Source organism: Rhinolophus hipposideros (assembly GCF_964194185.1).
Source record: "Rhinolophus hipposideros genome assembly, chromosome: 8".
Classification (NCBI taxonomy): Eukaryota; Metazoa; Chordata; class Mammalia; order Chiroptera; family Rhinolophidae; genus Rhinolophus; species Rhinolophus hipposideros.
The window spans coordinates 85035574-85052491 of NC_138054.1; the positions used below are offsets into that span (position 1 = coordinate 85035574).

Consider the following 16918-nt stretch of genomic DNA (forward strand, 5'->3'; position numbering starts at 1 on the left):
GGCCGGCCAGGGCCTCGGGGGTGCTGCCCTGTGTAGTTCTTCATTCGTTCGTTCGTTCGTTCGTTCGTTCGTTGGTTGCACAGACGTTAGTTCGGCGCCTGATGGGTTCTGAGGACGGAGCAAACGATGGAGACCCGCGAAGTGGTTACGAGTGTGACCCGCGGAGCCAGGTAGCCAGGCTTCCCGCCCTGTGCTTTCCCTAAGCTGTGTCGTAAGCAGGCTGGATTCTGGCCCAGAGATGAGCGGTCAGCCCCCAGCCGGCCGTGGTCTTGTGCTCAGGGGCCCTTACACCTAGGCCTGGGGGTTAAATTCTAGGGTGATGGCCATTGCAGAATCAGATCTGTGGATGACAAAGACCTCTGGCTCTGAAGAAGGTAGTAAAGGGAGTGGGCCTGGAGGCCGGTTAAGAGGCTGCTGGAATGTTTCAGGGGAGAAATGAGGGTGGCGACAGCAGGCCGATAATGATCCGATTTAACATCTATTGAGTACTGGCTTTGTGCCAGGTCTGTGCTCAGCTTTCTGAGTTTTCCTGTGTTTGATGGACGAATGAAAGGGCACCTTTTAGGGAAGCAGGTACCCTTTGGGTTCTCATCAGATTTTCCACTTGGGTGTCTTTGATTCAGGTAATGAGGGGGAGGTCAGGAGAACCAGGCTGGACTTTATGCATACAAACTGTCAGAAAAGAGTAGCCTGGGCTATTTGGAAATCTGGACTATGTCTCTAATACTCAAGGATGAGACACACCAGGAAGGAGGTCCGTTTGTCATTCTCAAGGCTCAACACGATTCAAATCACCCTTTCAAGACGACTTTAAAATTATCCAAATGACAAAATCCTAGTTTAGGGGAAATTATTCATATTGTTATTGTTGTTTTACCAACAAAGACCAGTCTCGGGTAATCACAGGGCAGTGCTCGCACCTTGTTTTAATTAAGTACAATCTTAAAATGCTCCCACAAAGCAATCCCAAAATACAGTGGCTGAAACAAAACAAGTTTATTCCTCGCATCCTAACAGTCTGGAAGTAGATAGTCCAGAGCTCGTAGAGCAGCTCACTCTGATTCATGAAGTCATCCAGGAACAGGGTTCCACTGATCACGTGGCTCTCCTTGCTCAAACCTCAGCTTCCGTCTCATGGTCTAAGCTGGCTGTTCCAGCTCCTGCCATCGTGTATGCACTCCATGTGGCAGAGAGGGAAAGACCGTGGGGAGCACACGCTTATTCCTTTTAAGGTGCTAATGTTTAAATAATCTATATTGTTGTACAGAATGTCCCCAAACATAAGCGTCTGGTGTACAGCCAAAGACGGAATCCTGACTGTTTCAGTGCTGGAGGGAAAGCTGGCTGAGAGAACCTGTTCCCTCCCCTGTGGGACTGGATTGCTGAGTGCCCCGCCTGAGGGGAAGTTCGCCGCATTGGTGAAAGAAGGCTGGGAATGCTTCCCAGGCCTCCATCTCCCCAAGCAGGCTGATCCGGCTTTGGGTAGGTTGCTGTTGCTTGGGCCCAGGGAATCAGGTACTGCGTGTCAGGTACTGCGCTCGGTGCTAGGGATGTGGATGTAAGACTGGAACTCTTAGCCACATGCATCAGCACAGTACAGTGCGAGACACACCATAGAGATCTGTTCAAAAGTGTGGTGCCCAGAAGGATGACTGACGTGAGAACGCTCTACTGAGGTGGTGAAGAGTTCACGTGAACAACAGGTTTTAGGCAGATAAATGTCAGAGTCCCCTCAGACAGAGGCAGCGAGGATTCTGGTGTGAATCCCTGCCTCCCTGTTTAGTGGCGTGGTGTCCTGAGGTCAAGTTCCTTCATCGCTGTGCCTAAATATCTAAAACAGGGATAACAATATCTACATCACAGGACTGTTTTGAGAACTATGAGAGACCAAGCACGTAATGGACAAGGTCTGCTGTGTAAATGTTCGTTACCTCCTGCTTTGAGGTGCAGAATGGTTGGGAGCGACAGCCCAGTTAGTAGGATGGCAATCCAGGAAGGCCTAAACCTATGGGGAAGCCAGGTGGCCGTGAGGCAGGAATTATCCAGGTTGTACATAGAGGATCCAGGACTGCTCTGTGTCCTCCCAGTTTTCCTGAGGAGTTCCACCAAGTTTTCTAATTAAAGTTGTCAATCTGTGGATTTTCAGAGACCACCCTCTGACAGGTCTGGTGAGGGGTCCTTTGGGAGGGTCCCTCTGCTTGTTTAATTCTTCCAAGCTCCAGTGCGTTGGGGAAGCCTTCTCTGAGCCCTCCCCAGCCCCGACCCCGGCTGAGTTTGGGCGCCTTGCACTGTGATTGCCTAGCGTCCTGCGTTGACCTCTCAGTGTAGTCTCACCCCACATTATAATCGTAGATTCCTTGTCTGTCTCCCTGCTAGACCACCAGTGTCTTGCATACAGGCAGGGACCAGTCTGGTTTTTCCCGGCATCCCCCTGTGTAGCTCATTTCCTGGCATGCCACTGGTGCGCAGTAAACACTGTTGGATGGATGGGTGATCAGCTTTGATTGGCTAAAGAGGACCTGGCAGTCGGGGCTGGAGAAGACTCCAGTGTGATGTGGGGATGGGCTGCTATTGATTGAAGAGAGGAGGGCCTGGTGGTTTATTTGGTATGTGGCTGTAATATGGGAGGTAGACGTGGAGAAGTATGACCTCAACTATGAGAGTTTAGGTCAGAAGATAGTTTCTCTGTCTTTCTATCTTCTAGTAGAGCAGAAGAAGGTTAATGTCTCAACCTTGACATTATTCACACTTGGGGCTGGGTAAGTCTTTGTGTGTGTGTGGGGGAGCAGTCCTGTGCACTTTAGGATGTTTAATAGCATCCCTGGTCTGTACCCATAGATGCCAGTAGTACCTACCTACCTCCAGCTGTGACAAACAGAAATGTCTCCAGACACTGCCAAACATCTCCTGGGGCAAAATCACCCCCAGCTAAGAACCACTGCAATATAGGGTACTGGTCAGAAGTGTGAACTTCTGTGTTGTTTTTTTTTAAACTTTTATTTATTTTATTCATCTAGTTGTGGAGGGTGCAGCTCACAGTGGCCCATGTGGGGAATCGTACCAACAACCTTGTTATGAGCACTGCGCTCTAACCAACTGAGCCGCATGAAACTTCTTAAGTCAGACATACCTGGACTCATCCTTGTTTTTCTACTTACTAGATGTGTGCCCAAGTACTTGATCTCTTTGAAGATTCACCATTTTATTTTACTTTTCCCCCTTTCTTCCGCCTCTCCCCCCCCCCCACTCCGGTTCAAGCCCTTGTTTCTCAGCCTAACTGTGTGGGACACAGCTCCCTGGCCCATGCTGGTGTTATGAGCCTTGCGCTCCCCCTCTCTCCCCCACACTGAGGCAGTCAATGGCTGTTGGCCACTCATGCTGACTACTGGCTGCTCATGGCAGCACTCACCAACCCACAGCAGCCCTCAGCAGCCCACGCCAACCTCCGGCTGTTCACGGCAGTCCAGTTCCAGGGAGAGCTGTTGTTCACCATCTTAGCTGTAGAGGGTGCAGCTGCAGCTCACTGGCCCATGTGGGAATCGAACCGGCAACCTCACTGTTAGGAGCTCGGTGCTCCAACCACCTGAGCCACCAGGCTGGCCCGTACTTGACCTCTTTAAGCCTCAGTTTCTTCAGTTGTAAAATGGGGATAACAACACATAACTTTATTGGGTGGGATTATTGATTGATGAGGCAATGCATGTAGCATGCTCAGTTGAGTCCTTGACTCCAAAATTGGTAATTAGCATTATTATGTGGTCATTAGGAGAAGAGGACCCTTGAGAGAGCCAAGAAAGAAAGTGTGCAGAGTTGAGGAAGAAAAAAAATGTTTAGTATAGGAATACATGCACCAGGTTTAAACATGAGAAGGTTCTAAAGAATGTCCTGTGGAAAGTGAGTCCCCCTCCCAACTGTTAATAGTAGCTGTGTGTCCTTCCAAAACTGTTCTGTGCATTTATATGTCTGTCCCTACATATGAAAAATACTATTTTTTAGGAGTCAAATGCACATACATTGCACTGTTAAAGGGTGGCCTCTTGTGGGCGGAACTTTTGGGTTTTAACAGTTTGTGGCGAAAAAGACCAGGTGGCCCATTCTCTACTGTCCTGGAATTCCTGGAAGGATGGTGCCTGCATGGGTGCCATGGAGGTACTAAGAGGTGGTGTCTGGCAGGGTAGCACGTTGTTTGGTAATGGACACCACGAAAGGAAGGGACCCCCAACCTTAGAGAAAACGAAAACTCCAACTACGTTATGTACACAGAGCATATTGTCCTGGAGACCATAATCTGCTTCTTTTGCTGGCCACAATTTAAAAATGATTGAAATAATACAGGTCAGAGTGAAAATTGTAGCACCGAGTGATTCCAGCGTTCGCTGCAGAGGCGTTGAGTGTCAGCATAGGTACCGACAGGCTCTGAGGTCCTCATGGGTACCCATAGCTTACCAGTCCGAGGGCCAGTTAAGGCTGATCCGAGTAATGTAATCACCACCAATACATACTCATCTTGCTTGGACTCTTGGATTCAAACCTGCTTGTTAGGAGTTGGAGAGAGATAAGCCTTGAGCTTCAAAGGAAGGAAGCGAAGGGCATGATTAGAATGAGAGTTGTTCGCTCATGTCTAAACAGCAGCGTGCAGTGGCTCAGAGGTGGCAATTCCAGCAGAGTGGGGACCAGGCCAGAAAGCAGGCTTGGTGGCTTCATTGTAACATCAGAGACATGCTCAGCTTCTGGTCTTGAAGACCTTTTGAAGGTCTGGCAGTAGAACCTGTTCTCCCCAGCCCAGCCCACCTCACCACTTCCTGTACTGGAACTATTAATCTAAGCAGTCCCTTTCCCGGCCTGACTGGACGGCCCCACTGCCCCGTGGGGAGCTGCACCTCCCTGGCTCAGAGGCCAGGCTGCTGAAGCAGTTCTCATTTCAGTAGTCTCGGGAGTCTTGGGGCTGAGTGGGCCCCTGTCAGGGACTTTCCCCATTTACTGAAACTCAGGCAACAGCCCAAGTGAACGCTTCAGAACATTGAAAGAACACTGTTAAAATTTGTAAAAAAAAATTTTGTTAAATATTCAGTAGCTACTAAAGAATATATAAAGTATAAACAACACCGATACAAGGAACTACCCATGTATCCATCACTCAGTTTACAAGAAAGAATGTTGCCATTACCTTTAGAGAGCCCCTCCCTGAGTCTGTCCCACCCCACCCCAGGTAATTTCTAAATTTTGCCTTTATTAGGTTGGTGCAAAAGTAATTGCGGTTTAAAGGGTTAAAAATAATTGCAAGAACCGCAATTACTTTTGCACCAACCTAATATTCTCTTGCCCTTATAGTTTTTTTAAAACCATTTTTAAAAATTTTTCTTTTTCTTTATAGTTTTACCACATGTAGTTGTATTGCTAAACAATGTATTGTTTAATTTTGCGGGTTTTTCAACTTAATATAATCTGTTGGTTTTTTTCAATGACTTAATTTTTTTTGCTTAACATTTGTTCTTGAGATTCATGCATGTTGTGTATAGTTGTATTTCATTTTCATTGATGAATTACGAATTTATTGATCCTTTCTGTTGCTGATGGACCTTTGGTTTGTTTCCAGTATTTTGCTGAGACCGACAGTGCTGCTGTGAACGTTTGTGGGACACACATGTACGGCGTCTCCAGGGCACAGGGCGAGGGTGGGACCAACTCACAGGGTGTACGCATCTTCAGTTTGACCAAATAATACCAAACTGTCTTCCAAAGTGCTTTCCCCAATTTACACTTCCACTGAAAATTCTGTGTGTTTCACATCCTCCCAGCAATGGTATTACCGGACTTAAAAATTTTTGCTAATCTGTTGGGAGTACCGTGATATCTCGTGTGATTCTGATTTTCATTTTCCTGATTAGTGGGTTGAGCATCTTTTAATTCTTTTATTGGTTATTCAGGCGTCAGCGTCTGTGAAACAACCACTTAAATGTCTTGCTCATTTTTCTGTTGTCTTCTTATTATGTATAGACTTTTTCTTTGTTTTTCTGTTTGTTTTTATTTTGGATACCAATCCTTTGTCAGTTGTATGTGTTGTGACTATCCCCTGCCAGTTTGTGGTTTGTCTTTTCACTGTAGGTTTTTTCAAATGAACAGAAAGTCTGAAATTTAATGTCATTTATCAGTTTTCTAATTTTACAGTTAGCACTTTTTGTTCCTTTTTAAGAACTTCCTTCCTACTTCAAGTTTATAAAGATAGTTCCCTGTATATTGTGTTCCAAACGTTTTATGATTTTACCTTTTACATTAAGAGCTGTAGTCCATTTAAAATTATTTTTGTATATAGTGTGAGATAAGGAGCTGATTTTTTAAACTTTTTTTTTGGGGGGACGAAGGGGAACAGGACTTTATTGGGGAACAGTGTGTGCTTCCAGGACTTTTTTTTCCAAGTCAAGTTGTCCTTTCAGTCTTAGTTGTGAAGGGCGCAGCTCAGCTCCAGGTCCAGTTGCCGTTTCTAGTTGCAGGGGGTGCTGCCCACCATCCCTTGTGGGAGTCGAGGAATCAAACTGGCAACCTTGTGGTTGAGAGGATGCGCTCCAACCACCTGAGCCACCCAGGAGCTCAGTGGCAGCTCAGCTCAAGGTGCCGGTGTTCAATCTTAGTTGCAGGGGGCGGAGCCCACCATCCCTTGCGGGTCTCGAGGAGTTGAATCAGCAACGGTGAGGAGTTGAATCAGCAACGGTGCGGTTGAGAACCCACTGGCCCATGTGGGAATCAAACCAACCGGCAGCCTTCGGAGTTAGGAGCTCGGAGCTCCAACGACCTAAGCCACTGGGCCGGCCCTGATTTTTTTTTTTTAAGTGTACCAAATTGTTCCAGTACTATTTATTAAAAAATACATCCCTTTCTGATGTAGATGCCTGATCACTGCACTGTACACCTGAAGCTGAACAGTAATGAATGTCAACTACAATTTTATATATATATAGTCACAAGAAGCGGAGCACAGCATTAGGAATAGAGCCAGGGGAAATGTAACGGCTCTGTGCGATGTCAGAGGGATAGTGGACGGGGGAGGGAGGTGGTCACTGTGTGAGGGGTATAAATGATAAATGTCTAACTAGTACGTTGTTTTGTGCACCTGAAACTAATAATTAAAAAAGTTTTAAAAAAATCACTAAAATGATTTTGTAGTTACATGGAGGGACAGATGTAAGGTAAGACTGTACCTTATAAAGTAAAATAGCAGATTATGGAAAAAACCCATTCCTTTCATGTGGATCTGTAATATTACCAATAGCCATCATACAGCAAATGTCCACAAATCTATGGGTCTGTTTTGGGCTCTTTACTATATATTCTCTATCTCTGTGCCAATACCACACTGACTTAATGCGTAAGTTTTTATATAACGATTCTTGGTATCTGGTGAGGCCGGGGCCCTTTGCGCTTCCATCTTCATTTTAGGTTGTGTGTATCAAATTCCATAAAAATTGTTGGGATATTTTATTAGAATTGCTTTGAATGTAATGCATCCCATTTTGGATAGAAGTGACATTTTTATGATGTGGAGTTTTCCAATCCATGAACATGGTCTGTCGCTCAGTTTACCTCATTCACCAAAGTCTAATTTTAGTCATTGTCTTTATACCCTACTCTCAAACAGTTAAGGACCTTAGCACTTTAATTCCTATCACTTGACTTTTATTAAAAGTTCTCCTTAACTTTTATTCTATCAGTGTGTATTTTAGTTCTTTTTAAAATTTTGCAAGACATCAGTAACTCAGTGTTTGTTTCGATTTACTTATTATTTACTACTTGGATTGCTCCTCATCCCTTCTGGAATTTAATATCTCCATTCTGGGATCACTTTTTAATCTACCTGAGGAATATCTTCTCTAATGTGAATTTGGGTCCATTTGGGTACCAGCTAATATTTGGTTGCAAATTCTCAGGGGGGATTTTACCCTCTTTCATTTGGCACGGTGATTTGATATAGGCAGTTTTTGGTGCAGCCTTCTTTCCACTGAAGTATAACCATTTGGGGCCCCAGCTTTATTTTGGAATGCCCTTCCCTAAGACCTCTCTCTGGGTGGGAGTGTTGGGAGGAGCTCAAGCTTGCTCAGTTCTGCAAATGCTTTCCATACACAGCCTCAAAGCTCCACTTGCTCTCTGGATTCCACCCTTTGCTTAATTTTGTTTTGACCTCTCAGTGTTCCTTGCTGACTTGCCAGTTCTTTGATGCCTTTTAAAAGATGTCTTACAATTTTTCTTCAGCATTCATAGCTCTTTGCAGTGAGAATCAGCCAGGGCATCTGGCCAAAGTAATTAAGATATTTCAGAGTTTTAATTTTGTGTTTCATCTGACAGCAACAAACTCTGAAGATTAGAATTAAGACTTATTAGTAATGTTCACTTCTGATTTTTATGATTCCCCCCTTTTTCCACCCCCTCCCCCCCTTAAGCCATTGTTTCTCAGGCTAGTTGTGTAGGACACAGCTCCCTGGCCCATGCTAGTATTACACAGGTCGGCCGCTCACCGCAGCCCAGCTCCTGGGAGAGCTGTTGTTCACAATCTTAACTGTAGAGGGCGCAGCTCACTGGCCCACGTGGGAATCGAACCGGCGACCTCGGCATTAGGAGCTCGGTGCTCCAACCACCTGAGCCACCAGGCCAGCGCATAAGATGTTTTGTAACATCTCATTAGTATAAGAAAAGTGTGTTTGGTAAGTGCTGATTAATGACAGAGTCTGCCATTTGGGGATAAACGAAGGATCCATTGAATCTAGTATTCTGTGTCTGTCCGAGGAAGTTTTGTCTTTGTCTAAAGTGGAAAGAGCACACCTTTTAGAGTATGAAGGACTTGGCCTTGAACTGGGCATGTCAGTGCGACCTAGGTCAGGTGACAACATCTCTAAGCCTTGATTTGCTCGTCTGCACAACGGGGGTGATCATATTAATACCCGTGCGCAGCACATTGTGGGTATCGATAAGGTAGCGTGTGTATCTGAAACACTTTGCAGGTGGCTTGACACAGCAGCTGTTCCTTTCCTGACCCTTGGTGGTGTTCTCCCCACATGCCCCTGCCCTTTGGAAACAAGGAGCCTACAATTTCTCTTGCAAGTAACCTCCCCTGAGTGCTTAGCATGGTGGACCCTATTATTAGCAAGGCTGGGTTTTCTCTGGGCACAATCCTTTACCAGGACTCGCAGGTTCCTTAGAGCTAGGTGAAATACCCCATCAGATTGGGAAATCGTAGTATCTGTCCTGCCGGCTCTCTGATCAGTTACAGCCCAGCATTGTTTTTCACCCAACCAATGAATGCATTAAAAATTGGCATCATCATTGGCAGGCTCCTGTCCAAAGTGTCCACCATTTTATGCTCCTCACTGGGGACATGCCCTGACCCACAGTGGAAACTGGGAATCTTTTCCGTTTTTACCAGTCTGATACTGGCAGTGGTATCTTGTGCTTATTTATATTTCTTTGGCCATTAGTGAGGTTGAACATGTTTTTTTTTCTGTGTAGAGTATGTCGACCTCTTGTATTTCTTTCTTGAATTTGCCTGTTCATTTCTTTGACTCATTTTTCTGTTGGGAGACTTTGTTGTTGATTAATTTTTATGACAGCTTTATTAAGATATTCACTTATCATACAATTCACCCATTTAAAGTGTGCAAGTCAGTGGCTTTTAGTATACTCACAACGTTGTGCAACCATCACCGTATCTAATTCTAGAACATTTTTATTATCCCAAAAAGAAACCCTCCACCCATGAGTAGTCACTGCCCATTTGCCTCTGTCTCCCCCAGCCCTAGGCAACCAGCTTTCTATGATTATGGCTTTGCCTGTTCTAGGCGTTTTGTATAAATTGGAATTGTGCAACTTGTGGACTTTCGTGACTGGCGTCTTTCACTTACCATAATATTTCCAAGGTTCATTCATGTTGTAGCATGCATCAGTACTTTTTATTGTCAAATAATATTCCATTGTATGGGCATACAGCATTTTATTGATCCATTCATCAGTGGATGGACATTGGGTTGTTTCTACCTTTTGACTGTTATGAGTAATGTTGCTATGAATATTTGTCTACAAGCTTGTGTGTCACGTACACATTCATTGTCGATTCATTTTGAAGAGCCTTTTGTATATCCCGATTATCAACCCTTGTTTACCACATAGGCTGTAAATATTTTCTCCCCCATTTATGTTTGCATTTGGGATGTTGAGAAGATAAGGGTAATAGGAATGAAACAGAACATTGAGATTTCTGCCCAGTCTTTCATCCCCCTAAGAATTACGTCTGTGTGCCCTCACTGCCCCCACTGTGACCCTCCTGAGCAGTCTTGGGGCCAGCCTGCATACCTCACACAGCAGGCAGGGCATTGCAAATGTTCTGTGTCTGTCTCCTGTGTCTGCCTCTCTGTCCCTCGCTCCCAGGCTGCTGCCTTAGGACTTGGAACCAGAGAGCACTTCCAAGAGCACTTGATCTCCAGCTCGCACTTCAAAGTGGCTGCCTGAAAAACCGCCAGGGTTGCAAGTCATCCGTTAAAGAGGCGTTCAGCAGCTTTGCTGATTCATGCTGCTGTGGGTGGAGGGGATTTGAGGGGCAGGAGGTCAGCAGCGCTGTTTCTTCTAGGGTGAGCTGGGGCTAGAGCCTCTTCTAATCCCTCGGGGCTGCTGTCCAAAAACTGTCTTTTAGAGCCGCACTCAGCCTGTGCACTTGAAGAGCCCAGCAATTTAAAAATATCAGCGGAAATTGAGACATTGAGTTCTTGACCATTCTTTATTTAGGCTTAATGTAAGTTTTTGAGATTTCCCTAAAATATCCTTCTAAAATATCGTCTTACTCATTTAAGTGTTGCCCGGTCAAGTTTTATAAAGAATTAAGTTTAGTTTAATCGGAATCGTAAATATACAGTTCGATGTTGGCTTATATAGTTTATATACAGTCATAGGTAGTTCTTACTTGGTGTACATGTTTATGCTCATAAGATTTCCAGTACAGGGAAAGTTTTAAATTAAAAAAAAAAAAAGCTAAATGCTAGGGAGATATCTCACTTTTGTCATTCACACGCTATCTGTTATACTTCAAATGCACGCATTTATAATCCGTCAATCTTATCAATGAAATCATTTTACTCAACATTTATTAAGTCGTAACGCTAGAATGGACCTTCACAGCCACTAATCCTCATGAGGAAATCAACCCAGAAAAAAGTCACAGGAAAAGCATGTGCTACATTGAAGTCCAAATCTATCCACCTCTGAACAATGGGTGTTCAACCTAAAGTTTTCTTTTGGCTTGGATTGTTGACCTTAGCTAATCATTCGACAACTAACCCTTCCTTTGGAATTGGCCTGTTCTGTCATGTTTCTCAGTGAAAGCCTCATGGCTCCTCCAAAATCCTTGTGTTCTTTGTAGAAAGAAGGTGGGTCTTGCCACCAATACTGGCAATCTGCGGTCCAGAGGGCACCGTTTTACGCTGCTGCTCCTGGGAACGGGCCCTGACCCGCAGTGGAAACTGGGAGTCTTTTCAGTTTTTACCAGTCTGATACTGGAAGTGGTATCTTGTGTTTGTTTATATTCCTTTGGCTATTAGTGAGGTTGGACATCGTTTCTTCTGTATGGAGTATATCGAGCACCTCTGCCTTGTACTCCGGTTACTGTTGAGTGAAGGAAGTATTGCGGTTTGCAAGGCCTTTTCCTGGTCTCTTAGGTGGAAGCACTTCATCTGTGATGGCTACCTGGATCGCTGAGAAGATATTTGCATCCATTTTTAGAAGATAAGGCAAGGATTAAAGCAGTGGTTCCCCTTTTCTTCGATAAATATTATTAATATTGCTGACATGGGTTTATATGTAATAATTAAGAATGACGATGGCCGACAGCAACTGTATGAAGTAGAAACTTTTACTACCATCCCCATTTTACAGAAGGAAATTGAGGTGCCAAGATTTAAGTATTCTTGCCCAAGGTACTTAACTAGCTTGGCTCGATTCCAAGACAGGAGTTTTAACTGAGCGCTGGGGAGGGGGGTCAGTAAACTTTCTAAAAGCCCTTTCCAGAGCTGTCCCTGTCCCTCCCCCCACACCCCCAAGGTCTTCAGCTTCATCTCTGCCTGAAAAAGGCTACCAGCTGCTCTTCTGGGGGTTTTTCAGTTTTGTACCCTTAAGGAATTTTTGCTCATAAAGTTTTCCCGAGTGACACATTTCTTTGTGGAAATTACCATAATTTTCCATTTCCCTTATGAGGTTTTTGTGTGTGTTTTTTTTCTGTTGAGAAGTCTTGTAGAAAATGTCTTAAAGGTTTTATGGTAAATAGAAACAAAGAAACTCTGACCTTGTGGACATTTTCTTTCTCTCTTCTTTTTTTCCTTTTTTCACTTTCTCGGTTTTAAGTTTTGAGTAGGTAATATTTACAAATGGTAAAACAAAAAAATGCAGAAATGATATACAGTGAAAAGTATAACTTCTTTCCCCACTTTCCCTTCTCAGAGGAGGTTCCTCTTACCTGTGTCTATCCCTCCCGAGATGTGAATGTTTTCTTTTCAATGTGAATAAGAGGTCTGAATTCCCAGCCTGGATTCATGGTTTTAGACAAGCAGCATGGCCCAGCTTTCCCCTAGGAAGGGTCAGGTACTAAATGTTAAGGGACTCTGAGCCACTCCAAGAAGACGTTTGTAAACCTTCTAAAGGATGTTATAATATTTAGTGGGAAGGCTGCTTGCACAGGCTCAGAAAGACCCATGTAAGTGTGTGTTGGATTCTGGGCACCAGCTAAACCCTCCCAGTGCCAGCTGGGGGTGACATTGTGCCATTTTTCACTTCCTGAGGGTCCAGCATTGTGAGACTTCCTAACTTGTTTTTCTGCTTCTGATCTCCCCCTTTCAGTCTGCTCTGAACGCTGAAGCAGCCAGAGTAACCTTTCGAAATGTGAGCCTAACCATGGCCCGCCCTCTCTTGTTTAACTCCCTGGCGTGGCTCCCGTCCGCTGAGGATGAACAGGATGAATGCTGAGTCCCGGTGTGGGGGCCTCAGCCGTGCGTGCTGGCTCCAGCCTGTCCACCCACACGTTATCTTGGTGCTGCCCCCTTCCTCCTGTCCCCCGTGCATGCACGCCGTTCTTTGTCATGTCCCCATCCCATTGCTTACTCTGTCCTCTGCTGCATGTCCTTCTCCCTTTGGTCATGTGTCACGTTAGATGTGGCGAGGGGGCAGCACCCTTTCAGCACTCAGCCGAGGGTGGTGAGAGTCTGGGTCTTTCTCCCCTGGTGGAAGGTGGGCACTCGGGCAGGCCTGGCCTTAGACCTGTGGAGCTGCCAGCCCCCAGGGCACCTGCTCTGCAGTTCACTTGGAAGTCCACGTCCATCCGCTGCGCTGCCCCTCGGCCCACCACATACGGAGATCAGACCCCCAGGTCTGGCCATATTTAACTCGAGTGGGCATTTCTTCCCGGGCTTTCTGCCCCAAGTCACACAATAACAAACGCCTGACAGCAGAAGTGTGAAGCCAGATGGGAACAAAGGCTGTGTGCTTTTTCGTCACGCTGGACCAGGTGGTGGCTCCTTGGGTCTCCACCGACCGTCTCTCCACGGGTTTGACATGGAGCTTTGTTGCAGAACCACCGTGCGCTTCACTTGGGATAACCAGCTTTGCTGTTTTAATTAATAATTTTTTTCTTGTTTATTTGTTTCTTGTTTATTTGTATCAGTGCTAGAGAAGTAATATCTAATTCCATTTTTGCCAGCATTTGTGCAATGCTTCCTGTTATCTTCTTTTTTTTTTTTTTTTAAAGCTGTTGTTTATTTAAGTGTGTTTTTCCAGGACCCATCAGCTCCAAGTCAAGCAGTTGTTTCAATCTAGTTGTGGAGGGCGCCGCTCTCAGTGGCCCATGCGGGGATCGAACTGGTAACCTTGTTGCTAAGAGCACCGCGCTCTCACCAACTGAGCTGACCGGCCGCCCCTGTTTATCTTCTTTAATCCTCGTGTATGTGATGGTTTTACTATTTAAGGGGTGAGGAGTCTAGAACTCAGAGAAGCTTGCCTGAGCTACCCAGATAAGATGGGAGGCAGGGTTCAAATGCATGTTCTCTGCTTCTTAGTACATTGGTCCTGTCTCTTTCTTGTCCAGTATTCTCATGCATGGCGATCCCCTTCTTCTGTGGCTTTCATCACCACCTCTACTGCAGACCTCTTGGCTGTAATTGGCCAACACAGAACTCTTGCTTCCCCCCCCACCACTGAATCTCTGCCCCGCCCGCATTCCCACCTCAATAAATGGCCCCACCACTTGGCCAGCTTCTCAGGCTGAAAATATTAGTGTCATCCTTGACGCCTTTCTTTTTCCCCACAATCCGCATCTACTTGATCCCCTAATGATGTTGGCTGTGCCAGAATGTCTCCCTCATCTGACGCCTTTCCTGATCCCACCTTGGTGGAAGCCACCTCCATCTCTTGCTTCTCTGCTGGTGTTCCTATGTCCACTTTTGCCCCCCTGCAGTCCCTCTTCTGCTCTCAACTCTCCGAGGGCGCCCCAGGGCACTTACGTAGAAGGAACTCCAAAGCCTGACTTGCCTCTCAGCCTCTGCTGCTGCCAACCTCGCCGCCTCTGCTCCAGGCACACCGGCCCCTTTGCCAGGGTCCCGCCTGTCTCGGGGCCTTTGCATTTGCCCTTCCTTGTGTCTGTAACAGTCTCTGGCCTTGTAGCTCGTTCTTGTACTTCATTCAGGTCTTTGCTTAAATGTCACCCCAGAGACGTCCTCCTTGACCTTTTTTTTAAATATTGAGTAGCCTCTGCCTCTCTGTCTTCTTGGCTTGCTTTAGTTTCTTTCAAAGCATTTAACACATGACATTATTTTATCATTTTATTACCCGTTTTTCCCATTGGCTCAAAGCTCTAATTCAGTACCTAAGACAAACACAGAATAAGCCCTCACTGAATGTTTGTGACATTCTTGAGTCTTTTCTCTGTGTCTGTTTCCTAATTGATGGGCTGAGGACCCCTGGAGGGGAGTGCCGTAATTAGGAGGAGTTGTGCAGCTGTGTCACAGCACAGTTTTTCGGTATAATGGGACGTTCTCTCATTCATGTACACATAGAATTGTTTCTCAAATGCTGTTGCAATTAATAGAATGAAATTCATTTTTCATAATGGTTTTTGTCTATTATTTTCTCAGTTAACAAGCACCAAAAGTACAATTATCATTTCTAAGGGTCCATAGAATATTCTGACCTTGAGTTAGTCATCCTCTAAAAGGCCAGGGATCACCGCTCTTTACCAAGCCTGTTGCCCAACGTGATTTGTAACTGTTTGAGAGCAAGATCGTAGAGTAGGTGCTATAAACAGCTGTCAGGAAGAAGGAAGAAGTCATCCCGCCCTGCAGTGAGTGTATTAAACTTGGTAGGGCAGACGAGGCAACCTGCTAGTGTAATTTCAGGCGGTGTCAATATGCCACCACCGCTCAGGGAGTCTGAGGCAGGGTTTGGGGACGTTGGGGGGATGATCAGACACCACACAAGACCCACCTGTTCTGATTTTGGCTTTTTGGTAGCAAGGCCCTTAAGGTACCCGGTGGCAAGCTTCAGGAGGCCCCAGAGCATGTGTGGACCTAACAAATTCTAAGTTGGCAAGGGCTCCTGACACTGGCCAGCAGCTTCTTCAGGCTGGCCAGCCTTCCCACTCAGCCACATTCCTAGAGCAGTGGGGCCCATCAGGTTGGCAAGGGGGTGCCCGCTCCCCCTTCAGAAGTGTGGTTAAATCTTAGAGATAGTAGTGGAAGTTGCAGTTTGAAAAGCAGTCAATACCACAGTTTCATTTTATATTTGGATATTATTTTTAGGTTTAAAGAAAATCAGTGTTTGTTGTTGTTTTTTTTATAATACAAACTTCAGCAAAGAAAATACTAACAAATCTGTTTTTAAAATTTTTATTAAATTTATTGGGTGACGTTGGTTGGTAAATTTTATGTAGGTTTCTAGAGTACAGTTGTCTAATACATCATCTGTCTATTGCACTGTGTGGTCACCACCCAAATACTACTGAAACTTGGCTGGTAGCATTATATAGAAGGTAGCAGTGACTTTTCAGGGTGAGAGCTACTGTCCAGTAGAAGATACCAGAATTTGGGGTCATTAGGGAGGGCTAAGTCAGGTTCACATGTGTATCTAAAGGGGAAATTGATTTACAGTTTGAGAAACACTAGCTTAATAGAAGAGCTGCGTGTTCTGGGCAAGGAGGCAAGTGCCAGGACGGCTGGTTTTGTTAATATTTGCCTCTGCCACGTTGCACTGAAAAGGAACAGGTGGCCACACTGGGTGGGTGGTAGGGTTGGGGAGATAGGTTTCATGTTTGCAAGGCTGGCCTGCTGTGAACTTCCATTTCCTTGGCCTGAGAGCGTGTGTGCTAAGCTATGTACATACGGGAGCCACCTGTATTTCTAGAAAATCAGGAACCCTGAGCAACTGGAAACCAAATGGTGTTCCCGCTCACCTGCTTCAGGTGCCTCAAGGCTCTTGGACTCGAGGTAGCTGTGTCACGTCCAGGCCCACAGCTGGGCGCATGTTCTGGGACTGGGGACTCGTCGGTCGAGATCCACATGTCCTTGTGGTAGGCCAGCTGTTCTCCGGCTTCCCTCTGTGTGGCAGTTTGGAAACTCTGCCGGCACTTTAGTGCTGGCTAATAACCTGGATAATATTTCATGTTTGACAGTTGCTCATTTGACTGTGAGATGGAGCGGTGCTCTGTGGACCCACTTAGAGCCCTGGGCAGGCATGCCAGCCCTCACCCGGGAGCACTCTGGGGGCTTAACAGAGCAATTGTTCACCATAAAGTGCTTCCCCACCTGAGAAAATTGCTCTGCGTGGCTTTTGCTCAGTGCTCTTCCCTTCACTCTCTCCCTCTCAGAATGTTAATTGGGCTCTGGGATTTTTCCAGATTGCATTTAGA

General features: G+C 45.6%; 1 protein-coding gene across 2 annotated transcripts in view; it reads left to right on the forward strand.

Annotated features, from left to right (window-relative positions):
- The window catches only part of ZBTB17 (zinc finger and BTB domain containing 17), a 30528-nt gene that overhangs the window by 540 nt on the left and 13070 nt on the right, over nt 1-16918 (forward strand). Inside the window, exon 1 of one of the 2 annotated variants that reach the window (XM_081056151.1) lies at nt 84-170. The exons of the other annotated variant lie outside the window; for it this stretch is intronic. The gene's annotated coding sequence lies outside the window, so the exon portion shown is untranslated. Of the gene's footprint in view, nt 1-83; nt 171-16918 lie in introns of those variants that run through there. 2 annotated transcript variants of the gene reach the window in all.